This window comes from Peromyscus eremicus, chromosome 13, assembly GCF_949786415.1.
Source record: "Peromyscus eremicus chromosome 13, PerEre_H2_v1, whole genome shotgun sequence".
In the NCBI taxonomy this organism is placed as follows: domain Eukaryota; kingdom Metazoa; phylum Chordata; class Mammalia; order Rodentia; family Cricetidae; genus Peromyscus; species Peromyscus eremicus.
Window position 1 is genome coordinate 33,534,184 of NC_081429.1, and position 27,313 is coordinate 33,561,496.

At 42.3% G+C, this 27,313-nt stretch overlaps 1 long non-coding RNA gene across 1 annotated transcript; it reads right to left on the minus strand.

The window, feature by feature from the left end:
• Positions 1–5,549: 5,549 nt before the first annotated feature.
• On the minus strand, positions 5,550–6,116 carry LOC131923127 (uncharacterized). The gene is made up of 2 exons (XR_009382527.1): positions 5,910–6,116; positions 5,550–5,698 (listed from the first exon to the last, which is right to left on the minus strand). It is a non-coding gene; the product is annotated as an uncharacterized LOC131923127 (long non-coding RNA).
• Between the last annotated feature and the right edge of the window lie 21,197 nt (positions 6,117–27,313).

Consider the following 27,313-nt stretch of genomic DNA (forward strand, 5'->3'; position numbering starts at 1 on the left):
GTGATATTAGAAGATGGGGAGGTGATTAGGCTATGAGGGTGGAGTCCTCATGAATGAAATCAGTGCTTCCTAAGGAGCGATGAGATCAGTACTTCCACCCTTCACCTTGTGTGATACAGGGAGAGGGCAATGAACCAGGAAGTGTGCCCTCACCAAACACCACAACAGGTGGCACCTTCGGCTTCCCAGCTTGACTGAAAAATATATTTATGTCATTCAGATGCCACCTAGACAGTGTTACTTTGTTTTAGGAGCCTAAACAGACTAGGAGGGAGAGCAAATCCTTCTGGAATACTTTCTCCTATCAAGGGATTCTGAAAAAAAAAATCAACAATAATACTTTTAATCAGTTACAATTGAATTCTGAAGTACGGGGGCGGGGGCCTCGGCAGCCAGGGGGAGGCAAGGGGGCGGGGTTGACTGAAGAGAGTAGATGACTAACTGGGTGTTCAACAATTTAAGTGAGGAAGTTATTTCTTGCCACACAAGTTGTTCAACTTCCAGGCTGTTACACAGAGGTGTAACTTGTGTGATTAACTTGAAAAGTTATGTTGTGCAGCAGAGTCAAAGGACAGAGTGGCAATTGCCTTGAGTTCCAGCTCTAAGTCATTTCAAAAATAGCAGCAGTGGCCATTGGCCAACTTCAGAACATAATGTCATGAATCCAGGACATCGATGCTGGATTATCCAAATAGTGCATTAACTCTGTCCATGTGCCAACAGCTCAAATATTTCTTGATAAAGTTTTGTTGTTTCTTTGGTAAACAGTTTTGAGGCTTTGATCACTGAATGTGATCCAAGCACAAAAGCACTTTGTTTTGCACACATTGCCTCTATTTTTCTTCTATCTGACCTTCCTAGGAATTATTCAGAAGCTCATGTGACTTAACCATTTCTCTTCTTTCTAGTATAAATGGTGTATAAGAAGAATTCACCAGGGTGGTCCCAGCGTCTGGACTAACCAACTCAGCTACCACCCAGGCACACGTCCAGAGCTTTGAGTTGGCCCTCCCCAACATCTACCCCTTCTTAGACCTGCAGGAGCTTGTGAAGGGACTGGTCCTGTGGAACCATAGCTGCAGGATCTCCATGACTTGGGGCAACAGCAGGATATCTGAGAGGAGTTTTGGTAAGGGTACAGTATTGATGGTGTATCTGAAACCAGAGGTCTGGAACCAGACCAACAACGTATTACACAATAAACATTTGCAAATAAAGCTGTTTGGACAAAAGGGTCTACTGCATGATACACAGCAGCTCCCAACGCCACTAAGATGAATGAAGAGGTGATGGAGAGGCGGGAAAGACAGAGGAGAGAAGTGTTTATTTTGTACTTTTTATTTTTATTTTATTTTTACTTCTTTTTAAATTTTCCTTGCAGGAGGATGCTGCAAGGGTGAAGGATGGATATGGAGGGCCTGGGAAATGAGTGGGATTGGAGTGCATGATGTGAGGTTCCAAAAAAATCAATAAAAGTTATGTTAAAAAAAGAATTTAATATATGTTCAACATGCCATATATTGTTGTGTGAAAACTTAAAAATAATACATAAAACTTAAAATAATAAGTTACTTAAAAATCACATATTATTCAGATACTGTCTCCATCTCATTAGGTTTTGAGACAATCTCAGGTATACCAAGCTCAGCTCCAATTCACTACATAGCCAGGGGTTACCTTGACCTTCTTATCCTCCTGTCTCTACCCAAGTGTTGGAATTATGGGGATGTAATGCTGTGCCCAGTTTGTGTGGTACTGGTGATGAAATCCAGGTCTCCATGCATGGTAGGCAAGCACTCTACCAATTGAGTTACATCCTTGGGCCTACAAACACTGTTATTTTCAACAGTGCTTGCATTTTTTTAAAATCATATCAAGACCCCTAAGAGAATGTCAACCCTAGCAACATACTGCCATCCATTGTGAAGACAACAGAATAGAAACAATGGTTCTGGGATATTTGCTTTGAGCTGGAAAGGACCTTGGCATCCATGTTCTTTGTAAAAAGCTCCACAGGTAAGATGATTTAGTTGGACAAGATCAAGTTCCCTTACCTTAAATGAATTCCTAACCACAAAAAGTACAAGCCCATTTTCGGAGATCTCCAGGGAGCCCTTAAAAGGTTTTTAAAAATCATCTCCAAAAACCTCTTTCATTGATTTTAAAATTCATAATGAAAAATATGTCTACATATACTATTAAAAGGATCACTCCAAAAAATTTTAAAGCATTTTTACTGGTATGAGATGCTATTGTGCACAAAAAGGTAGAGTGTGGTTAAAGTAGCTTTAAGGCTGTGACCCGTGAAACAATTTTCTTTATTAGTAATATTTTGCCATAGAATTCTTTTGGTGCCTGGAGGGAGCTAGGGATTTAAGCACTGTGGGGGGGGGGGGCTGGAGAAATGGGTCAGAAGTTAAGAGTACATACTGACCTTGCAGAGGACCCAAGTTCAGTTCCTATCCTCCTTGTTGGATAATTTATAACCTGTAACTCCAGGTCCAGAGATATCTGATGCCCTCTTCTGGCCTCTGTGAGCACCTACACTCACATGTACACATATCTATGTACAGATACGCACCCATACACATAGTTTCAAATAAGTTAAAACTTTTTTTAAAAAAATAAATGAACAATTTCATACCGGGCATGAGGGAAGTGTGGGAGGGTCCTTATAGTGGCTCCTTTCCCTAAAGCAAGGATGCCATAACCTAAGATTTGACTCAAAAAAACTCAAGAGCTAGAATGAAAATATCCCTTTTTGGCTAAAGTTGGTTGAATTTGAGCAATGGAAAGTGATTACAACAGAATAAATGAGAATCCCAGTTAAAAACACTTAAAATTAAATTGAAAGGAAATAGCAAGAAACCAGAAACCTTGGCACTGTTGAACTTGACTACTATAATTCATTCTGAAAGGAGAGAGTTAGCAAATTCTGGCCTTAGGGGACGGACAGAAACTCATATCCAGTTGATGTATGAAAGCTCTCCTTTACAGATGAAGGCTACCCAATAACAAAGTAGATTTTGGAAAAAAAAAAATCACCAAACCTCAGTGAAATGACTGATGTAACAAACACTAGCAAATTTTCTCTGAAGGTAAAAAACAAAACAAAAACAAACAACAACCTAGATGGCAGCTGAACAGTACTCCAGTTGTTGTTGAGGACAGAGTGAGAGGGACGTGCTGGGCTCTTACACCTGACACTGAGGAAGATATTGAAAGCCGTGAAATTCAAGACACTGGACCTCAGGCAAAAATGAACAGTGATTCCTAAAAGATTAAAAACAAATGCCTCAGGTGATGATTTGGAGTTAGACCACCAGATCAGTGCAGGGGAGGGGAAATGGGGGCCCAGTCCAGAGGTCTCTCTGAGTTGAGGAGATGAAGTGAGAAGTCCAAAGAAGCAAGGAAAGGGTTAGGAATAAGAATGTGAAAAACAGCATACTCAGCATGTGCAAGGCCCATGCTTGGAACATACATTCCTGGAGTATTTCCTGCGACCCTCTGGTTTTCCTTAGAATCTCTCAGAACATCATCTTTTCACCTTTAATTTGTTAATTTAGGCCTTCTCTCTTTCTTTTAGTCAATTTCTCTATGTTTTTTATCTTTTCAAAGAACCAGGTGTGTGTGTGTGTGTGTGTGTGCGTGTGTGTGTATGTTCGTGTGTTCATATGTCCACAGCTTGGTAACAGATATCTTCTATTTTGTTCCACCATATTTTTTGAGACAAGATCTCTCACTGAACCTGGAACTCTAATTCATCTAGACTACCTGGCCAGTGATCCACCTGTTTCCGCCCCCACCCCCCAGTGTTGGAGTGACAGGCACATGCCACCTGGTCTTCAAGATTACACAGTGAGTTCTTTACCCTTTGAGCCAGCTCCCTGCAAAGAACCAACTTTTGTTTGAGTATGAGGTACTGATTTTGTTAAGTTCTGCCTTGGTTCTTATTGTTTCTTCCACCTTCTGGTTTAGGGCTTGGTTTGTTCTTTCGTTCTTAAGACCTTGGATGTCTGCCTTACCCCAGATTGCTCTGGTTTTCTAACATGAGTGCTCATCACTATGAACTTTCTTCTCAGATGTACCTCAGCTGTGTCCAGAGGTTCTGGAAAGTTATGATTTCCTTTTCATTTGATTCTAAGAATTTCTTTTAAGAAAATTTTTTTCTTGCATGAATTTATTTATTTATTTATTTATTTATTTATTTATTTTTATTTATTTATTTATTTATTTATTTATTTATTTATTTATTTATTTATTTATTTGGTTTTTCAAGACAGGGTTTCTCTGTGTAGCTTTGCGCCTTTCCTGGAACTCACTTAGTAGCCCAGGCTGGCCTTGAACTCACAGAGATCCGCCTGGCTCTGCCTCCCGAGTGCTGGGATTAAAGGCGTGCGCCACCACCGCCCGGCTCTTGCATGAATTTAATGTTGCTGATTTCTTCAGAAACACACTGAATATTGTTCACTTTCCAAAAATCTGTATAGTTTTTCTCTGCTTGCTTTTACTACTCACTTCTAGCTCTATCACACTATAATCTGATAAATACAAGAAATGGTTGCAGTTGTTTTGCATTTGTGAAGACTTGTTTGGTGGCCTACACTGGGGTCTACTTTAGAGAACGGTCAGTCCACGGAACTAGGAGGAAAATGTCTCTTGCATATTTCTTCCATGAAATGTTCTGTAGTTATCCGTCCCTTTAATCTACAGGCTGGCTTAGCTCTGAGCTTCCATTGTTGATTTTCACTTTGGATGACCTATTGAATACTGACACGGCTGTTCTAGTCATTCGCTATTATTGTGTAAGATTCTATCGGCCCTTCATAGCGACTAGTGTTTGTTTTATGAAATTAGAAGCACAACATTTAGTGTATGGACATTTACAATTGTTATGTCCTCTTAATGAATTGTTCCCTTTATTCATTAATTTTCTTTTATTATTATTCTGTATGTGTGAGATGTGGGGGGGGGGCAGGGGGTTGAAGAGGATGACCTTCCCCAGTAGAGGAGAACTGGCCTTCAGTCAAGGTTATAGGAGTAGCTGCACTTCCCTGCTCAAACCTCCAAAGACGCTCTCAGGCAAATTCAGAGATAAGCCAGACTGAGAGAAAAACGTCTGTGACTCACACACCTGATAAAGGCCCCACACTCAGAGTGTGTAAAGAAAAGTAACCAAGGGAGCTGTCAATTTCATCAGACTTCAAAACTCAAATCACTACTTTTTTAAGATAGTTATCAGTCAGGAAAACAGAAAATGCTATGATGTTTTCTTATAGATGGAAATTTTCTGACTTTCTAAAATATAAGCCCTGAGGAGGATTTGAAGAGAAATCATATTCACACACGTGCATATGCAAACACACACATATAAACACAATACATGCAAACGCACATATATTCGTGCACATATGCAAACATGCATACGTTCATGCAAACACACATATATACACGGAAACACACATATATACACAAGGAAACACACACATACGCAGACACTGAAAACAAAAATGAACAGGAGTGTGGCAGTGGAGTAGAGAGTACTAACATTGGACATGGATAGTATTTTTTTAAATGAATGGACTTACTGGTAGATACTTTTGATGGAGTCAATCAGGTAATTCTTTCCATTCAAAGACCTTCATGCCATGAGGAAGGTTTCAGAGCAACAGTAAACTCTTCTGTCCCGACTGCTGCTCTGGAAAAGAGGGAAGGGAGGCGGCCATTAGATGAACTTTTCAATGCCAGGGAAAACACGCTTCTTTAGGCTGAAACAGAAAATAATATTTTCCCAATATCTCTTTAGGCATCAAATCCATAGACACTTGAAGCCCTGCAGAATTCTTTTGATGGTTATTTCTGCTCCAATGATTTTAAAATTAAATATGTGTTTGTGATCTTTTACTCACTGACATCAAGCGTTCCCGCTCTGCCAAAAATGACCTCACAAAGGAACTGAAGCTACATGGATTAACCGGAAAGTGTCTTGGCGAAATCTGGGCAGACTCAAGTCCACTCCTGTCTGCAAAGCATGCTTGGGGACTCTGAGTCCACTGCACTTTTGAGAATAACAATTTCTCATCCTTTATCGGCCAAACAGAAGATGAAGTCCATTAACTGTCAGAGACGACTCTTGTATTTCATCACAAAGCACAGCAGTTTCATGTTGTTCCGAGGGATGAGTAATAGCAGATTTGCTGTTTTTTTTTAAATGATTTCATTTATGTTTATTTTACGTGTGTTCGTGTTTTACTTGCACGTGTGTACACCGCAAAGACCAGAAGAAGGCAAGGTGCCGGATCTCCTGGAACTTGAGTTACAGGCAGTTGTGTATTGCCATATGGATGCCAGGAATCAAGTCAGGGTCTTCCGCGGGAGCAGCAAGTACCCTTTAACCACTGAGCCATCTTTCTGCTCTCAGTAGCTTTGTTTTTAACTCACTTTTGAACTAGTGAAGGAGCACTTTTTGTATGCTGAGTGTGGTAGCTCACACCTTTAATCTCACCGCTCAGGAGGCAGAGGTGGGCAGGGATCTCTGTGAGTTCGAGGCCAGCTTAGTCTACATAGTGAGTTCCAGAACAGCCAGGGCTACAAAATGAGACTCTGTTCCTTTCCCTTCCCCCAAAAGGAACTTTTAAAAATTTGTTCCTGTGGACAGTTTTACATATCTTTGCATGCCTTTGCAACAATTTTGCATATTTTCCAAGAGTGGCTATTAATTTCTGCTTAAAAATGGACATGAAGCTTAAGGATAAAGATGATTTTTATGCTGTATATAAATTTTTTTTTTTTTTTTTGGTTTTTCGAGACAGGGTTTCTCTGTGTAGCTTTGCGCCTTTCCTGGAACTCACTTGGTAGCCCAGGCTGGCCTCGAACTCACAGAGATCCGCCTGGCTCTGCCTCGCTGTATATAAATTTAAAAAATGAACTTTCTTTATTGCAAACCATGTCAAACACTGATAATTATGACGTTTCCTCCCCCCGGAATGCACATCATTGTCTTCTTTGGCTTCTCAAAGCCAAAAAACCTGCAGAGCCAGGCATGTGGTGAGTGTCTGTAATCCCAGCACTTGGGAGGTCACACAAGGGTCCATAGGGAGGTCCCTTCTCCCCACCACCGAAGTAAAAAAGAGAAGAAAGAAGGAAAGCAGGTATGGGGTGGGAAAGGAACGTTAAAGAAAAAGAAATGTAAAAGAAAAGAGAGAAACTATAAAAGAAATGAAGCTTGGATAGTGAGATTTCAGGCATTCCTCAGAATGAGAGCAAGACTCGCGGAGTGCCCAGCCCTGAAAGCCTACCAAGGCAAGCCCCTCCATACCCTTACCCAAGCCTCTTCTTGCACAGCCTACTGCCAGAAGCAATGGATTCGGAACTCCAGTTTTTATTTTGTTTCGTTCTTACTGTTCTTTCGCTTCATTTTCTTCTTTCTGTTTGAGACAGAACCTTGCTATGTAGCTCGGGGCGATCTTGAACTATCCTCTTGCCTCAGCCTGAGTGTTGGGCTGACAGGTTGTGTGATATCATGTCCATCTCAACGGCGGATTTTGTAAGAAAGTGTTTCCTATCAGTCCAACACAGTAGGGAGCTGTGATGTTAACAGGACAGAAATGACGCTATGGTCTTCTTTATCCACAGTAGTGGTTCTCAACATGTGGGTTGGTGACCCCTTTGGGGTCCAACGACCCTTTCACAGAGCTCCATATCAGATATCCTGAATATCAGATATTTACATTATGATTCGTAACATTATCAAAATTACAATTATGAAGTAGCAGTGAAAGTAACTTCATGTTGTGGGGCTCACCACAACATGAGCAACTAGCTATATTAAAGTGTTCAGGGGTTGAGAACCACTGCTCCACAGGGAAAGAACCTGTCAAATTGCTCCTGACATACGCAGTTTAAAAGTAGTTTCTGAAGGTGGAGAGATGACTCAGTGGTTAAGAGAACTGGTTGATTTTCCAGGGGACTCTTGTTTAATTCCCAACACCCACATAGTTGCTAACAGCTACGTGTAACTTCCGTTTCAAAGGATCTGGCGCCCTCTTCTGGCATCTTCATGCACTGTATGCACATGGTACACAGATATACATGCAGACAAAATACCCTTGCACATAAAATAAAAACGAATCTCAACAAATATAGGGTAATTCCTACCAGGAGCTTCCTGAAAATTCTACACGGAGTGGGAAGTGCTAGAAACCATAGTTCTGGCTGGAGAGATGGCTCAGCAGTGAAGAGCACTGACTGCTCTTCCAGAGGACCCAGGTTCAATTCCCAGCACCCACACGGCAGCTCATACGTGTCTGTAATTCCTTTTCCAGGGGATCCAACTCCCTTACATAGACATGCAGGCAGAATACTACCAATGCCCATAAAAATAAAAACAGATAAATTTTAAAAAATAAACCATAATTCAAGGAGCATTGTGTGATGGTTCAGTGGGTAAAGGTGCTTGGTGAGCAAGCCTAGAGACCTGAGTCTTATTCCTGGAGCCCACACAACTCCATGTAATTGTCCTCCAACCTCACATGTGTACCATAGTATATGAAACCATGAACACATGCGCACACACACACACACACACACAGACAAACACCACACACACACACACACACACACACACACACACACACACACTTCAAATGACATCATGATGACATCAGGGTGTTTTGAGGAGGCAGGCCCTTTGTCAGTGAGCAGGTATGGTAATTTGGGAAGTGTACTGTTACACTACTTTATAACATAGTGAAGAGAACCTAAGTGCTTCGTGGGTGATCAGCCACAAAGAGGCTTTCTGACTGTCAGGAGACACAGATTCCGAGACACATCTGTGCTTTTCCTTGGATCCCTCATGTCTGACCCCTTTGCCTACTTCATACCCCTGGAGTTGGCAGATGGCATTCAGAAAAAAAGTCCAAGATAAACAAACATGGCCTGATCATTTGAATATTTGGGCATAAGTTTCTTATTCTTGGCTTTTCTTTTTTGGTAGAATTCATCAGAACTTCTGAATTAACTCTTTTCTTCAGAGCTTACTCTAACAAAATCACTGTTTGTTTTTTTTTTTTTTTTCAACTATTCCTCTTTTCTTTGCCCATTACAGGGAAATTCTCAGCCTATGAAAAAAAATAAAAACAAAACAAAACAAAACATGTTAGTCACTTATTGGACTTAATGGAAAAGGACATATTGAGGACATGGGTATTAGTTGATAAAAATTTCTACAGGTTACATGGTTCTTTCACCCAGCAGGGCTGTCAGCCTGGTGTGGGGAGCCCTCCCAAGTCCCCTGATTTCCTAATCATTGTACCTGCATCAAGGTTTCTATATATTGACAATCTTACACCTAGTAATTCATTTCATTAGCAATGAAAGGAACAAGACACACTATAGCCCTGGTCCAGAGCCCCCTACTGCTTGAAACAGAGGCCTACTGCTTCTGACTGGATACACTCTGGTTCCCCCCATACATCAATCATTCTGTAAATTAGAAACCAACCATTACCATTAAGATCTGCATCATTCAGCCTTGCTATCATTAACGTCTCTTCTTCCCCAGTGTGCATCCAGCGGATGGCATCTGTCCCACACTGGAGAGCCTGGAGTCCCATTTTTTCCAATTTACATATGTTACAGTCATTTTCATGAAGGGGGATTTAAAGATATTTGATTTAACTGGACAGAAAACATCAGTCTTGAAACTTTACACTCTGCAAGTGTAAGATTAGAAATACTAAAATGTGCAGTTTTAGAGGGAAATCGTGTAGCTAATATCATTTGTCAGTACAGTTTGGGTTTGTGGACAATAATTGATTAATGAATTGTCCATTTATTGCTTTTCCCATAGTCAAATCCTATATGTCCTGATGGTTCAATAATGTACACTTTAATCAATGATGTCTTTGCCCTGGAACAGAAATGCCGATATGAGGCTAAATGTATTTACTGAGGACAGAGTTCAGCAGAGCCTCTCAGTTACAGAAAGCAACAGTAATATGACACTTGTGGATCACTGACAGCTGAGTGTTGGGGAGAGAGAATAGTCAAGAGACATTTGTATTCATAAAGAGCGTTCTGATCACCTACTCTGGGCATGTTGAGTTTGGTACCAATCGAGCTAACTAGACAATTTATTTTATGTTCAGAACTTGTGTCTGTTGACATCTGTATTGGCTAGTTGTGTGTGTGGGTGTTTGTTTTGTTTTGTTTTGTCAACCTGACACAAACTAGAGTCATCTGGGAAGAGGGATCATCAGTTAAGGAATTGTCACTATCAGATGGGCTTGTAGGCAAGTCTGTGGGACATTTTCTTCATTAATGATTGATGTGAGCAGTACCACGCCTGGGCAGGTGGTTCTGAGTTGTATAGGGAAAGTAGAGGTAGCTGAGAAATCCATAGGGAACAAACCAGCAGGCAGACTTCCTCCATGGTCTCTACTTTTCAGTTCCTGCCTTTAGGTTCCTGCTTTGTCTTAGTGCCCTAACTTCCTGCAGTGATGGATTGTAAACTGAAAGATGTGGGATGAAATAAACCCTCTTTGCCTCCAAATTGCCTTGGGTCAAGATATTATCACAGCAATAAAAACCTACCTGGGAGAGCATCCTCCATACTTCGTGCCAACTTTCCTCTCTCACACTCAGTGTGTAGGAATCAGATGGGTCTGTGTCGGAAACTGTAAACCGCTTAGCTGAGCCTCACTTTCTATATCTGTAAAATGGGTATTTAGCAAGGCAAAACTCTAAAGTGTAAATAAAAATTGTTCTTTTGTCTTTAGGTACCCAGACCCACCCTGACTGTGGTGGTTTGTACAAGAAGAGCCCCATAGACTAATGTATTTGAATGTCCGTTTCCCAGATGGTGGGACTGTTTGGAAAGGGTTGGGAGGTGTGACCCTGTTGGAGGATGTATGTCACTGGGAGTGGGCTTTGAGGTTTCAAAACCCCACACCATTCCCAGTGTGCTCTCCTTCTCCTGCTTATGGATCTGGATGTAAAGTTCTCAGCTACTGCTCCAGTGTCTGCCTGCCTGCCTTTTGCCGTGCTCCCCACCATGGTGATAATGGACTAACCTCCTGAAACTGTAAGCAAGCCCCCAGTTAAATGCTTTCTTTCGTAATTTGCCTCAGCCATGGTGTCTCTTCACAGCGACAGAACAGTAACTAGATTAGTTGAGTGTAAAGTAAATAGAAATTTATCCTTGTATATTTCTTTGGAAAAAATGCAGCATACACTTTCTAGCTTTTCTATAATAGTTTAAGTTTTAAAATCAAGAGTAAGATAGAACATCATTACTTTTCAAGAGTAAGATAGAACATCATTTTTTTTTTTACATTTCAAGATGGCATCCAAGAACATATATATTTCCCCCCCCATGAATGTCCCTAAAATTATAGTACAATAAAAGGGAATAAAAGCTAAAGTGTTCAAAGGAGACCTTTGTAGATCATGGAGTTTAATGTATTTCTAGAATATAGAGGGAATATTGCTATTTTATTAAAGATTTCTTGAGGAGACTGCAGCTTAGTGCATTGTGGAATGTAGACACATGAGCGAAGAGAACCTGTCTTAGTCATTTTTGTTACTGTGATAAAATACTCCAGTGTGGTTACAGGTTCAAGGATGACGGAAAGATTTGTCAGAGGACAGAGAAGAGCTGAAGACACGAGGACACACAAAAGCTGCCTGTCATCTGATCCCTCCCTATTTGTCCCCAGGTGAGAAGGCAAGAGAGTGTTCTGTGCTAAGGAGACGACTCAGCTGGAGGGGTAGAGACAGCTGGGTCTCCAAGGAAAAGATCTCTTACTGGTCTCTAAGCTCCACACATGAACTTTTATATCATATCTGTTATGACTTGGGGAGTAACTCAGTGGAAAAGCTTATGCTCAGTATGTGGAAGACCCTAGGATCAACCCCAAGCACTGTAAATATAAATAAATAAATAGCAAAACAAAACAATCAGGGCAATAATGAAACAAGAGAGAACTCTGGAAAATCAGAACATTTGGTACTATACACTTCTTTATTTTTTAACTTTTTTCACTGCATTGGTGTTTTGCTTGCATATATGTCTGTGTGAGGGTGTTGAGTCCCTTAGAACTTACAGACGGTTGTGAGCTGCATGTGAGTGTTGGGAATTGAACCTGGTCCTCTGGAAGAACAGCCAGTGCTCTTAGCTGCTGAACCATCTCTTCAGCCCAGTAATATACATTTTAAATTAATATAATCATTGGAAAATGAAATCAAGGACATTTTTGAAGGAACAATAGCAACAATAACAAACTCCTAAGAAAGTAAAAATAAAGAGAAACAAAGAGATGCAAATGATCAACACATTCAATTAATAAAATTAGAAAATGGGCCTCTAAGAGACAAGAAGTTTTTTTTTCTAAAGTCCCATATCTTTTGCTTTATTCTTAATGCCCCTTCATACATCTTAAATGTTTGTCTTTTAAGTCATTTGAAAGTTCCAGAATCATCCATGCCACTGTAACATTTTAGAGTATCGTAACTGAAGGACGGTGACAAATCTCCCCAAGAGAAACAACTCACAGGGAATAAGAATCGACTACGTCAACCTCATGGACAGCAAACTTGTGAGGGGAAAATGTTTTAGAGGGTCTGGAGAGATGGCTTAGGGGTTTTGAGTGCTTGCTGCTCTTGGAAAGGACCTAAGTTTGGTTCCCAGCATTCCTCTCCGGTCCTTCACACCTGCCTGTAACTCTAGATCCAGGATAGCTGATGCCCTCTTCTGGCCTCTGTAGAAATCTACATATATGGCATAAATGTGTACACACACACACACACACACACACACACACACACACACACACACACTAATGACAGCAATTGTGAAGAAGGGCAGCATTGGAGTTGTCTGTTGATCTGCAGCTCTAATTAACTGTTTGTGGGGTCAACCTCTCACAAACGTGCCCTAAGCCTCACATCTGAGACAGTCTAACCGTCCAAAGTCAGGTCTCCAAACACAAGAGATTAGGTAGAGAGCCAAAGCCAGCTGTGTGGGCTGGTCTGTGCCAGGAATCCCAGCACGAGGGAGGTGGAGGAAGAAGGATTAGCAACTGAAGACCAGCCTAGGCTAGGTGAAGATGCCCTATCTCACCTTCCCTACAAGAACAACAAAAACCCAACTCCACAGAAAAATAAGGCTGTGTTTTACATATTGTGTCAAGGTTAATTTTCTTTTGATTGAAGTTTTCAAACATAAAACACGGTGGAAACAGTGGATCCTCAGAACACAAATAATTTAACAAAATCTTTTTGTCAGCACAAATTCTTGTGAATTTACATGATCCTCAAAGTTTATTAAAATCAGTGACTAGGTTCTTTGATTCTTTTGATGTGTGTGTGTGTGTGTGTGTGTGTGTGTGTGTGTGTGTGTGTTAGGTGCATGTGTATTAAGTATTCTGCTCTACCACTCTATGCCTTATTCCCTTGAGACAGGTTCTCTCAGTAAACCTAAAGCTAGTCTGTCAGTCAGCAAGCCCTAGGGGTCTTTCCATCTGTCTTCTCACAGCACCATGGTTAACAGTGCACACATAACCATATCTAGCTTTTTAGACAAGTTCTGGGGACTTAAACTCAGCTCCTCATGCTTGAGCAATGAGTGTTCTCATCCACAGAGCCGTGTCCTGAGCCCATCTCCACTTTATTTTTTGGACAGGGTCTCTCACTGAACCTCGAGCTTGCAGATTCTTCCAGGCTGGCTGGTTAGCAAACCCTAGGTATCCTCTTATGTCTACCTTGCTAGTGTAGAGATTGCCTGTTCAGTTTATATGGAGGTGCAGAGGATTGAACTCAGGACCTCATGCTTGTGAGCAAGTGTTTTACAGATTGAGCCATTTCCCCAGCCCTCTACTTTGCTCCTTTTTTCAAAGATTGATCTATATTTTATGTGTGTGACTGTTTGCCTGTATGTATGTATGTGTAACATGTGTATGCAGTACCCACAAAGACCAGAAGAGGACTTTGGATCCACTGGAACTGGAGTTAGAAATGGTCATGAGCTGCATGTGGGTTCTGAGAACAGAACTAGGTCCTCTGAAAGAGCAGCCAGTGTTCTTAAACACTGAGCAGTTCTCCAGCCCCCACTTTAAATCTTAAGGAAAGCAAAAATTTTTAATGAAAAAAAACCCCAGCATTTTACAAAAATGTATACAAGAATTAATTAATTCTTCCATTTTGCATTTTATTATTATGCAAATAATCTGATAGTTTTAATGCAGGAAATATCCTTTGGGGTTTTTTTTTTTTTTTAGAAAAAGAATCAATGTGCCTTAATTCTTTTTTTAAATTAATTAAAATGTTTGCATGCCTAATGCTCTCTTTTACTGCTAATGGACAAATGATAATATAAGCTAACAAGACTTATCACAAGTTGTGTTTCCTAGAATCTGAATGTAAGACAGAGTTTATGGTATGAGACGTTTCTTAGAGATCAATACCTGTGAAAAGATTCAGGAAGAGGCAGAATTGGGGGCTGGGAATGTAACTCAGTGATAGAGCACTTGCCTGACAGGCATGAATCACTGGTTGATACTTACTACCTAGCAACCCACATCATGAAAGGAGGAGGAGGAGATGATGGAGGAGGAGGAGGAGGAGGAGGAGGAGGAGGAGGAGGAGGCAGAGGAAGCAGAAAAGATGAAGTGCAATGCAGATCTACGGAATTCCTGACTGGAAGGGAGGGATCAATTAAATATTGTCTACTAAAATTGTCTCAAATTGGATAGAAACGGCTGGACCCATTTTCTGAAAGTAGATGCTGGTCACAGAAAAAAGCATGACTTCTGCTGCTCAGAGGAGGAGCTGTGAGCCAAAAGCTAGGGGGCAGGTGACCTTCCTCATACCTGGGCAAAAAGGTCTCCCTTGGAGGTGAATATGACTGATTCATCTTTGGGTATACCACACCTTTGGTTTATTAGATGCCCAAGAAGAGGTATGAAGTTCAGCTCACTATGGCAACCATATGTTATGAATTGAGAATGCTGTTCGCTGGGCTGTGCCCCGTAGCCACTGGGAGAAATGACTTTGCAGGTAGTTCCAGCCATCTGTTTTTGGTCAAGACTGTTAGATGAAGGTGGAAAGGGCACATGCTGAGAGATTCAGGGAGGAGTGGGAGAGGGGGCTGGAGGTAGATACATAGATGTATGTATGAAATTGTCAAAGAGTAAATAATTTTAAACAGAGACTGTTGGGAAGACCCACAGCCTTCCACACTCTTGGAAATGACACCTCTTGCCTACTCTGGTTTATTCTGCATCCTTTGGTTTTTGCCTTGGTTTTCTGTGGATCGTGGGGTTCTGGTTGGGGAATGTGGTCATGTCTCTTTATCTAGCCTGGGTTGTTCTTCAGTTCCTAGTCCTTCTTCCTTCCTTCACCAACTTCCTCCACTGGGATTTCTGGCACATACCAGCCCACACAACTGGCTTTGGCTCTCTACCTAGCCTCTTGTTATTAGAGACCTGATTTTGGACTGTTAGACTGTCTCAGATGTGAGACTTAGAGCACTGCGTGCAGGAGCCTGACCCAAACAGTAAGTTGAGTTCCTGTACAGTGAAGAGCCCCTATACAACCCTTATTGATTACCACTGTCAGACGCAAGGCTGCAGGCCAGCAGGACCAAGGTGGCCGAGTAAGTCAAGAACTCAGTCAAGGCAAAGCCCGTCTACTCTCAGTGAGAAGTGTCTCCAGAGATCATGGGAACCACCTCCTTGTAAGTCATTGCTGTCAGTAGTCACAGTTCTCCTTGTGGTGACTACCACCATTTAACATCACAAGTTCAGGGAGGCGGAGCCCACTCCAGTGTTCCTCAGAGGGTCATAGCCAACCACCCTATCTGGATGTTATGAGTGGATCAGACAATAAACTGTCCTCCACCTCTTCTCTCAGAATTTAGTTAAAGGCTACTTTCTCTGCATGAGAAATGTTTGGTGTTCAGCTATTGTTTTTTTTAAACCGGGCAACTTATAGAACAAATAGTTTATTGGAGGATTACGCTTTCAAAGGGTGTGCCCATGATCATTATGGTGGGGAGCAGAGCCACAAGCAGGAAAACATGGTGCTGGAACAGTAGCTGAGAGTTTACACCTGATCCCCGAGTAGGAGGCTGGGAGGGAGCAAACTGGGAATGGCTGGGCTTTGAAACCTCAATGCCCATACCCAATGGCGCCTCCTCCAATAAGGACACAAGTCCTAATCCTTCACAGACAGTTCTGCCAGCCGGATACCAAGCATTCAAATATATAAACTTATGTGAGGCATTCTCATTCCAACTGCCACATTCCACTTCCAGGTCCCCATAGACTGTGGCCATACATTAATGCAAACTGCACTCAGTCTAACTTCAAAAGTCACCGTGGCCTTTTACAATCTCAACACGGCTACACAGTCCAGAGTCTCTTCTGAGACTCAATGCACTCTCCAACTGTAACCCCTGTAAAAGCAAGAATCAAATCACATACTTTGCACACACAACGGCACAGAATATACATCACCATTCCAAAAGGGAGGAAATGGGACATATGAGAAAATACTGGACCAAAGCAAAACTGAAACCCAGCAGGGCAAACTCAGAATCCTGTAGCTCCATATCCAGTGTCAAAGGATTTAGATGTCTCATCGTTTCCAGCTTTGCTGACTGCAACACACTTCTCTCTCTTGGGGTGGCTTCACTCCCTGTCTGCAGCTCTCCTTGATAGACATCACATGGCTCTAGCATCTCTAATATCTTGGGGTCTCCAACACAGTCCAGGCTTCGCCTTTATAGCTCCATGAAATGATCTCTCAGAACCTCCATGCAGGGACCCCCCTGCCTCATACATGGCCTCAGTGCGTTTTCTTAACCCCAGAGGAAGATTCCACAACCCTTTTACTCCTGTATCCTTCATGACTCTAAAGCCAGAAGCAGCATGGCTCTAGAGCAGTTGCTGAGAGTTTGTATCCATATCTGCAAGTAGGAGGCACACAGGGAGAGGGTGTCAAGTTGTTTTAAACATAATTCAACCCTGCCTGATGGACATTATAGCCCCAGGAGTCAGTAAGCTGCCTTTTGTTAAAACTAACCTGAAATGGGCCAGGCGGTGGTGGCGCATGCCTTTAGTCCAGCACTCAGGAGGCAGAGGCAGGCAGATCTCTGTGAGTTCAAGGCCAGCCTGATCTACAGAGTGAGTTCTAGGAAAGGCTCCAAAGCTACACAGAGAAACCCTGCCTCAAAAACAAAAACAAAACCACAACTAACCTGAAATGTTTATGTCTATATCTATATATGTTTTTATTACATTTGTATGTGCTGTGTGTGTGTGTGTGTGTGTGTGTGTGTGTGGGTGTGGGTGTACATACCAGAGTGACATGTGAAGATCAGAGGACACTTACATTCTCCTTCCACTACATGGGTTCTGCAGATGGATCAAAATGAGATTGTTAGGCATGAGAGAACATGCCTTTCTCCATTGATCCATCTCACCAGCTCCTGAAATGTTTTTTTTTATTTATGCAAAAAAGTGTGTGTGTGTGTGTGTGTGTGTGTATGTGTGTGTGTGTGTAGAGGTAATCCCAAACCCTCTTCCAGCCCACTAAGAACTAGTCTCTATTGGAAGGAAGGCTCACTGCTTCTCCTTCCTCCAAGTCAATCTCTCTGCTAAATTCCCCCTTGGCTCTACTGTGGACCATGGGCCCATGGGCACCGACCCAAATGTTCTTTCCCCACCAGTCATTCTGAAATTTGGCAGCACAGCAGAATCAAGTTTACCATGCATGATTCCAGGGACATACCCTGGGCCTAGAGAATCAGGATTCTGAACTTCAAGCCAAGGAATGTATATTTTTAAGTTCCACAGACTTACTTAATCCACAGCCAAATTTAGGAGTCACTGATCCACATAATGCCAAGTAATTGTTTTATTAGATTTAATAATTGGCCAGCTGGAACAGACATGCGCATGTCTCTCAGGTGTTGACAGTGCGTTTTTCTCCAGATCTAATCCTGAAGTCCAAGATGTAAGTGTGACCCTTCCAAAGGTAGCAAAACCACATCTAGAGTCAGAAACTTAAGTTTCAACGAAAAGTGGGTTTATCCTGAAAATAATGAAGCTAAAAGGTCCCTTGCCTGAATTTGTATGTGTCCCCATAGTCATGTGTTCCTGGAGTTATAGGAGCATGATATGTAACTGCAAATTCTGGAAGGCTTTATTTCCTTCCAACTCAATTGCTCTTTAGCCCTATTACCCTCTGTGCTAAGTGGCTTGGGAGCTAGGACATTGCTATGGAATAATCCTCTAGTACACTGTAAAGATTTGTCATTCAAATTGATTTAATAAAAAGCTGATTGTCCGGTAGCCAGGTGGGAATTATAGGTGGGACAACCAAGCTAGGAGAATGATGGGAAGAAGAAGGGCAGATTCAGAGGAGACACCAGCCAGCCACCAAGGAAGCAGTATGTGTAGAAAATCAGGTAACAAGCCATGAGCCACATGGCAAAACATAGATAAGAAGTATGAGTTAATTTAAACATTAAGAGTTAGGTAGTAACAAGCCCAAGCTATTGGCTGAGCATTTATAATTTATATTAAGTCTCTGAGTCAGTTATTTGGGAAGCAGCTGCCAGTTATTTGGGAACAGGCAGTCGGGACAGGAAAACTCCACCAACAGGACACCACCAATATTTTTGGACTATAACAATAGACATTGATGAAGATACATATAGCTTTGGTTGGTGGGAGGTTTATGTGGTTCACAGGCTCCTCATAGTTTAGTTACTGCTAGCTGTCCGGATACAAAACAACTTGTGGTTACAATTCAACCACCATCTGTGCTTGCATACCCAATCTTGAGAAATGAAAGTGCCAGGTTCAACTTTACCTCAAATTATGCCACAGCATTAGGGACAACAAGGGACAGCTGGCCAGTGAGCACCATGAGTTCAGACAGAGTGTTTAAGACCACTTCCTTCAATGGCACTGGAGAGATGGTTCTGTGGTTAGGAGTGCTTGCTACCCTATTGTGAGGACTGGAGTTTGGATCCCAATGTATACAACCCCTGTACCTCTAGCTCTAGGTAATCCAATTTTCTCTTCTGGCCTCTGAGGGCACCTGCACACACACACACACACACACACACACACACACACACACACACACACAATGGCTGGAGAGATGGCTCGATAGTAAAGAGCTCTTACTGCTCTTCTCGAGGATTCAATTGCCAGTAACTCCAGTTCCATGGCATCTGACACACTCTTCTGGCTTTCTTGGGTTCCTGCATACACATGGTGCGTATAATAAACTCATGCAGGCACACATATACACACAAATAATAAATCAATCTTTTTTAAAAGAGTCAAGCTGTGGTGGCACATGCCTTTAATCTCAATACTCAGTAGGCACAGGCAGATGGATATCTGTGGGTTCAAAGCCACCCCAGTCTACATAGTGAGTTCCAGGATAGCCAAAGCTACGTAGTGAGACCCTGTCTAAAAATAAGCCAAGCTGAAACAAGACCTGAAAAGCAGTGGTGCCAATAAACATACTAACATGGAAGTGGGAAAGCTCACAAGGTCTTGACCAAAGACAAAGAACTACAGGCAACTAGGGTATACCGAGAGGGGGAGAAATAGTTTTCTCCATAGAATAGCCTCCCAGTTGCTTATCCAACACAAGTGTTTAGCCCTGAAAACATGTACATACAAGTGTCATTGTACAGAGTGAGCAGGTTGTATTCATGTGCTTAGGAATCTATGTGTGTGTGTATGTGTGTGTGTGTGTGTGTGTGTGTGTGTGTGTGTAACAAAGAAAAACAGGCCATGAATTTGAGAGCATGGGGGTACATGGGAGGGTTTGGGGGAAGGAAAGGGAAGTGAAGAAATGATGTAATTATATTATAATTTCAAAAACTAAAAAAGCATTATTAAGAAAATAGCAAAAACAATAAAATGAAACCAAATGACTCCCTGCAACAAATCAAGCAAAGCCAGAGTGGCCCTAAAACCATCCAGCTTCTCTGTGAAAGACCACTGAGAGACGTTTCCATAGGCATGGTAATGTGACAAGCCCAACAGCCAGCAGTGAATCTGAGAGGGAATCTTCTGCGCTGGGACCCAAGGAAGCAACCTTGGATGCCCCAGAGAGAACACCACTCTCTCCTTCCAGTCTTGATGTGTAAAGTATGACAGAAACATCATTGTTCTATGCATGGGTCATCATATAATTTGCAGACAAATAGTTGTATTTGGGATGATAAGGTAACTGGACAGTAAACAGGCTTTTGTTTTTTCCAAAATTTTGAGAACTTTTTAAAATTTGTCAGATTCCAACATCTTCCTGTGGTGGTGGTGGTGCATTATTTCATGATTCTAAGCGGATTTTTTTTTCAGCTTTTTTTTTTAATTTTTATTTTGCAATACAATTCAGTTCTACATATCAGCCACGGATTCCCTTGTTCTCCCCCCTCCCGTCCCCCTCACCTTCCCCCCAGCCCATCCCCCATTCCCATCTCCTCCAGGGCAAAGCCTTCCCCGCAGACTGAGATCAACCTGGTAGACTCAGTCCAGGTAGGTCCAGTCCCCCCCTCCCAGGCCGAGTCAAGTGACCCTGCATAGGCCCCAGGTTTCAAACAGCCGACTCATGCAATGAGCACAGGACCCGGTCCCACTGCCTGGATGCCTCCCAAACAGATCAGGCCAATCAACTGTCTCACCCACTCAGAGGGCCTGATCCAGTTGGTGACCCCTCAGCCATTGGTTCATATTTCATGTGTTTCCGTTCGTTTGGCTATTTGTCTCTGTGCTTTATTCAACTTTGGTCTCAACAATTCTCGCTAATATAAACCCTCCTCATTCTCGCTAATTGGACTCCCAGAGATCCACCCGGGACCTAGTCATGGATCTCTGCATCCAGATCCCTCAGTAGTTGGATGAGGTTTCTGGCACGACAATTAGGGTGTTTGGCCATCCCATCACCAGAGTAGGTCAGTTCGGGATGTCTCTCGACCATTGCCAGCAGTCTGTTGTGGGGGTATCTTTGTGGATTTCTGTGGGCCTCTCTAGATATTTAATATTTCTTATTACTTGGTAATTTAAATTACTTCTCTGAAGAAGGGCCTCTGGAATTGTATAAGCTTCAGGCTCCTGAGCTCTGGGGTGGCTGAAGTCAGTACCTCACCCCCGCACGCTGTTAATGGATGTGAAAGACCCTAATGGGTTTGCCCTTTATGGCTGCCTCAGTCTCCTGAAAACCAAATCTGCTTATTATTAAGTCAGCAAATGCACCGTTGATGGATTGTAATGACTCTAAAGGAATCTGCGTGGCCAGAAAGATAAATAATACATTGTTTAAAGGGTTTTGAACTCTTACGATGTTTTGGAAGATGCAATTTGTTAGAAATGAAAGAGAAATTAGGAGGAAGACTATATCATGGTCAAGGAGAAAATACACAAACAACTAATTGTGATTAAGCATGCTGGATGAGGTGATATACTGGTGAATTCCATCCTAGGGAAATGTTACAAAATCATCTGCGTGCATAAAGGCAGTCGAGCAGATCCCACATCACAGAGCCAGTCTTGCATGGTGCAATTCTCCCTCAAAACCTTTGTCTCCTTTCTTGCAAAGTCATGGTAACCTTTGAAATGGTGCATGGCTTCCCAGAGAGGATGCAAAAGATATAGGGAAGAAATTGCTCAGTCTCTCTTGTTGCCACTCCATCCAGGTCCCCATGCCTGCCGAATCTCACTTCCAGGATATAACAGATTCAAAGGGGGAAATCCATTCTCCCCCAGTCCTGCCCCGCTTTGAATAATCTTGGTATTTACCATCCAGTCTCTAAAAACCATTCATTTAAAATTCTCTGCTCATAGTGTGTTTAGTCATAAGGTTCACTAAAAATAATTGTCTTCGTCTGTAAACGTTTGGTGTACACTAGTTTATACAACATTGAACTCATTTTTCACATCTGTGCCACATTGCTTCTCAGAGCCTTTAATGACCGGTCTTTAACTGGAGGAATATGGACTGGGGTTTGGAATGCTTCCCAGCTTGTTAAATCAAAAAAACCCTTTTTTTGAGGAATTAATATTTCAGGGACTGTAACTTTGGGAAATGTTTCTTCGGACCATAGTAACATGAAGTCTAAGGATATAAATCCTTTCTGCAACAAGCAAGTGGCATGATTTTATAGTCATAGCTGTCACTGTTATTAACAAGACCACGATTGTCAAAGGAATCAACTATTGTCTAATATTTTCTACTGGGTCCACTGAAGCTATCAGTGTAAATTTCCACTATAATAATTTTATTTTACAACGAATTTGGGGGAAAAAATTCCACACATTTATACTGTAAGCTCTTGTCTGCTGTCTCGGGAGATTTCATTACATTTTTTGAGTCTTCACTGCATTTATTAAGGACCATAGACTGTCAAAGCAATCACCATCAAAACCCCAATGATTTATAAATTTTTTTTTTTTTTTTTTGCAGAAACAGAAAAATCTCATCATGAAATCCCAAGAGGCAACAGATAACCTAAGCAATTTTGGGAAGTACTAGTGTTCAGGAATTACTCCTGAATCCAAAACATATTCCAGAGCTATAGGGATCAAAAGGTACTGGGGCAGAGGCGTAGCTCAGTGGTAGAGTGTTTGTCTATCATGCAAAAACCCTTGGTTCAACCCCAAAATGTGGTGTTGTTGTCAAGACAGACAAATAAACCAAGAGAGTACTATGAGGCATTGAGAAATAAACTCCCACGTGTTTAAATATAAACAAGCAACCTTTGACAAGTGTGCCAAGACCCTTAGTGGAGAAATTCAATCTCTTCAACAAATACTGTTCAGGAAAAAGCAGGCATCCATGCATGAAAGACTGAAGTCGGGGGCACTGGAGAGATGACTCTGAGGTTAAGAGTTCTGCTTCCTCTTGCCGAAGACCCGTGTTCAGGTTCCAGCATCTACATGGTGGTTTGCAACCATCTGTAACTCCAGTTCCAGAGGGTCAAATGCCCTCTTGTGACTTCTGAGGGCATTAGATGTATACGTGGTACACAGACATCCACGCAGACGAAATAGTCAAACACATAAAATAAAGTAAATACACCTAAAATCTTTTAAGAGGATGAAGTTGTGCTCCTACATGCATAAAATTCAATAACAGCCGGGAAGTGGTGGCACACGCCTTTAATCCCAGCACTTGGGAGGCAGAGGTAGGAGAATCTCTGTGAGTTCAAAGCCAGCCTAGTCACAAAGTGAGTTCCAGGACAACCAGGACTCCACAGAGAAACCCTGTCTCAGAAAACAAAACAAAACAAAAACAAAACAAAACAAAACAAAACAAAAAAGCGGGGAGGATTAATGGGTGTGAATCATATCCAGATGCAACAGGAACGAACTTTCATAACTTGACAAAAATAATTTTTTTTGGTTTTTCAAGACAGGATTTCTCTTGCATGTTTGTGTGAGGGTGTCAGATCCTCTGGGATTGGAGTTATGGACAGTTGTAAACTGCCATGTGGGTGCTGGGAATTGAACCTGGGTCCTCTGGAAGAGCAGTCAATGTTCTTGACCACTGAGCCATCTCTCCAGCCCAAGACAGGATTTCTCTATGTAGCCCTGGCCATCTTGAAACTCTCTCTGTAGACCATGCTGGCCTCAAGATCAGAGATCCACCTGCCTCTGCCTCCCAAATGCTGGGATTAAAGCTGTGCGCCACCACCACCCGGCGACAAAAATAATTTAGACCTGGACAAAGTTCTACATGTCGGAGGATAAGATGACATACAGAGAACCAACAAGCACGTTAAAGGATGGTCAGATTGCTGGAGAGATGGTAAGAGCATTTACTGCTCTTACAGAGGACCAGGGTTCGGTTCCCACCACCCACATGGCTTCTCACAACCACCTTAACTCTAATTCCAGGGGTTCTGGTAGCGTTTTCTGGCCACTGTGGGCTCATGAATTTAGTGCACATAAGCTCATGTGGGCAGACACATATACATTTAAATCAAATAAATAAATAAATAAATCTTTTAAAAGAAGCTGATTAATATCACTAACCATCAAAGAAACAGAGGGAAACCACAGAGAAGTCATGTCTCATGAATCGGGGTGGCTTTTATAAAAAGAATTAGGACCCTTCTGAGCTGTTGATAGACTGTGCAATGATGTGGGAAAGAGCATGGAGCTGTCATATGACCTAGTGCACAAAAAAATATAGCAACTACTGTCACATAGCCTGGCAACTACATGTCTAGGCCTATCATTAAAGGTAGTGAAGAGACAGATGAACTCACTGTATTTGTCATAGTATTGTATTTATTAGCCAAGAAGTGGAAATGACCCATCTTTTGATGGGAGGATGGATTTAAAAGAAATATGGAATGCACATGTAACAGGATACTACTCACTCTTCAAGAGGAAGGCAATTCTGATTCATTTGACGAACCTGGAAGACATAATACTTAGTGAAATAAACCATGCCCGGCTCTTAGACAGTCCTCATCACCACACTAGAAACAGAACAATAACAGTAAGAAAACTAACACTGTTGTGTCGGAGAGGCTGCCTTTCTTTTTACTAAATGTTTATGCCTTGCTTAAATAGTTCAAAGAAAAACTCCATCATTATTGGTGAAATTATTAAGGCCACTCCACGTAGTTAAAAGGGAGGTTTATTTTGTGGGGTAACTAACAAGGGAAGGGATAGGTAACAGGGTCTGGGAAAGGTGTAGCGCAGTCCAGTGGTGTTCTCTGGAGAACTCTGCTCGGTCTCCCTCCAGCATCCAGGGGCCAGGAACCAAGAGAGCTCCCCCATCTGGATCTCGGGTCTTCAGGGGTCCTCTCTCGGCTCCGCCTTGTAGGCGTGACAGTTACCAAAGCCTCAAAGGGGGTGGTATTTCCAGGTCAAAGCTGGAACAGCTACCCACTACACATCATGGTCAAAATCATAAAGCAACTTTGTAATTCTAGCACACCATTTCTGCCTCGTTCTTTCCTAGCATGTAGTGGGGCAGGGTTCTGAAAAAAGTGTTTCAGCTTTGATAAAAGGATCCCAGGCTGTAGAAAGATCTTCCCAAGAAAGGTACATTCCCTGTCCAGCTGAGTTTCCCTTTGTCATATGAAGTATACTTCTTCACACTGGGGGGGACAGGTGGATACACAGTTAAGCCTGGAGTTAGTTGGTGTTTAAACCCCGAAGACTTGAATGACTACTAGAAAATATGGTAGGACAGTCATCATCTATCAATTTTCTTCCAGGAGAGGAAATGGCCAAGTCCCACACATTTGCATCTCTACAGAAGGATCTGGGTAGCAAAAAGCTTCACGGACAACGTAGAGAAGAGAAGCAGATATTCAGATCCACTGCACAGCAAGCTCCTGCCTGTCCCTTCTGCTCGCACAGCATTGATATTCTCCTCTATTCCCTCTTCATCTCCCTTGATGCCCTCATTCCTGGATCGAGGGCAATGACATCACCATCTGGAACATTAAGGGCAGAGCTCTGACTCAGCCTGGGCAGCGCCTGGAGAAAAGGATAAAAGGAAAGGATTCCTCAGACTTTCTGAAAACTCCTATCTTCCTCCATGTTTTCCTGGGGACACACGTGCTCCTGGTTTTCTGCCCTCTTAAAGGAGGCAGAGAGGGTAAATAAGCAAAGCCAGAAAAGCTGACAGGCCAGGTGGTGGTGGCACACGCCTTTATTCCAAGCACCCAGGAGGCAGAGTCAGGTGAATCTGAGTTTGAGACTAGCCAGGACCACATAGTGACATAGCTGCTTGAGCATCATTTCCTTCTAAAATTATTAAAAAAAAAAAAAAAGAACAGGAGCCAGGCGGTGGTGGAGCATGCCTTTAATCCCAGCACTTGGGAGGCAGAGCCAGGTGGATCTCTGTGAGTTCGAGGCCAGAGAGAGATCCAGGACAGGCACCAAAACTACACAGAGAAACCCTGTATCAAAAAATAAAATTAAAAAAACAAAACAAACAAACCAAAACAGGGGCCAGGTGGCGGCGGCACATGACTTTAATCCCAGCACTCGGGAGGCAGAGAGAGGCAGATCTCTGAGTTCTAGGCCAGCCTTGTCTACAGAGCAAGTTCCAGGACAGCCAGGGCTACACAAATAAACTGTCTTGAAAAACCAATGAAGAACAGAATAAAGAACCCTGCTTTCCTGTCACCCAGAACGGATCATTTTCCTACACTGTGACAATCTCACTTCTCCCCACCCCCCTCATATATTTCTCAATCTATTTTTGCTATTGTATTTGGAAGAAAATTCATATTCTTCTCCTGGAACACTTCAGTATGCATGTATAGAAGATAAGTCTTATTTTTCCCCCAATCACACAGCTATTGCCAGAACAACATAGCTGGAGCTATTAAAACCAGCCATCATTCCTTTCCACTGTACAATAAAATCTGAGACCCCGCCTCATCTGTCTGGGTTCACTGGCTCAGGGGAGGAAGCCAGGATGCATTTCTCTGTTATGTTTCCCCCTCCCCATCATTTCTTAGCTCAGATCCTTCCTGCAGGAGGCCAGCTTCACCTAGCCTCCTTGGAACACTGGAGCTTTTCAGGGACTGCTGGTCCTCAACATGACTCTCGCTATCTTCCTTTCTTAAAGTCATCAGAACAGGGCAACTTAGGGGACTGTGATATTCATTATGTGTGCATACCCATGTATGTAGACTGAGCAAAACAATTAGGTTTGGTTAATGTGTTTGTGTATTGCATATTTTCTAATAAACATATTCCATGGAGTTCCTTTCATCGTCCCAACATGAATGGACCACAGATCAAACAAATAGCGACATACAAAATACAGGTGACAGGTGTGATGTTTTGTGCTCAGTCATTTTTATCAACTCCCCATTTCTCTTCCAATAGCAAAAGTAGAGACTTAACCCTGATGACAGCTCAGTCATTTCTCTTTCAGCTTAGGAGTCATCTTCTAGAGGCAGCTGCCTAGCCAGCTCAGGACCTGTCCTCCTCCTTCACCGAACTTCCCTCTGGTTGGCATCTGGGATGCAGGAATGCAGCGATGGAGGTAACAAGGAGTGAATGGCTCCTGCTGGCCTCTGCGCAAACGATCCTCATTTCACTGTTCGTGGGTCCATCTGTTCCTCTCTCAGCTATGATCCTCTAAATCAGCTAAGATCCTCAACCTTCCTAATGCTGAGACCCTTTAAAACAGTTCCTTGTGTTGTGATGACCCCCCAAGCAGAAAGTTAATTTCATTGATACTTTAAAACTGTAATTTTGCTACTTTAATGAATCATAATGTAAATATTTTTGGAGAGAGAGCCTTGTCA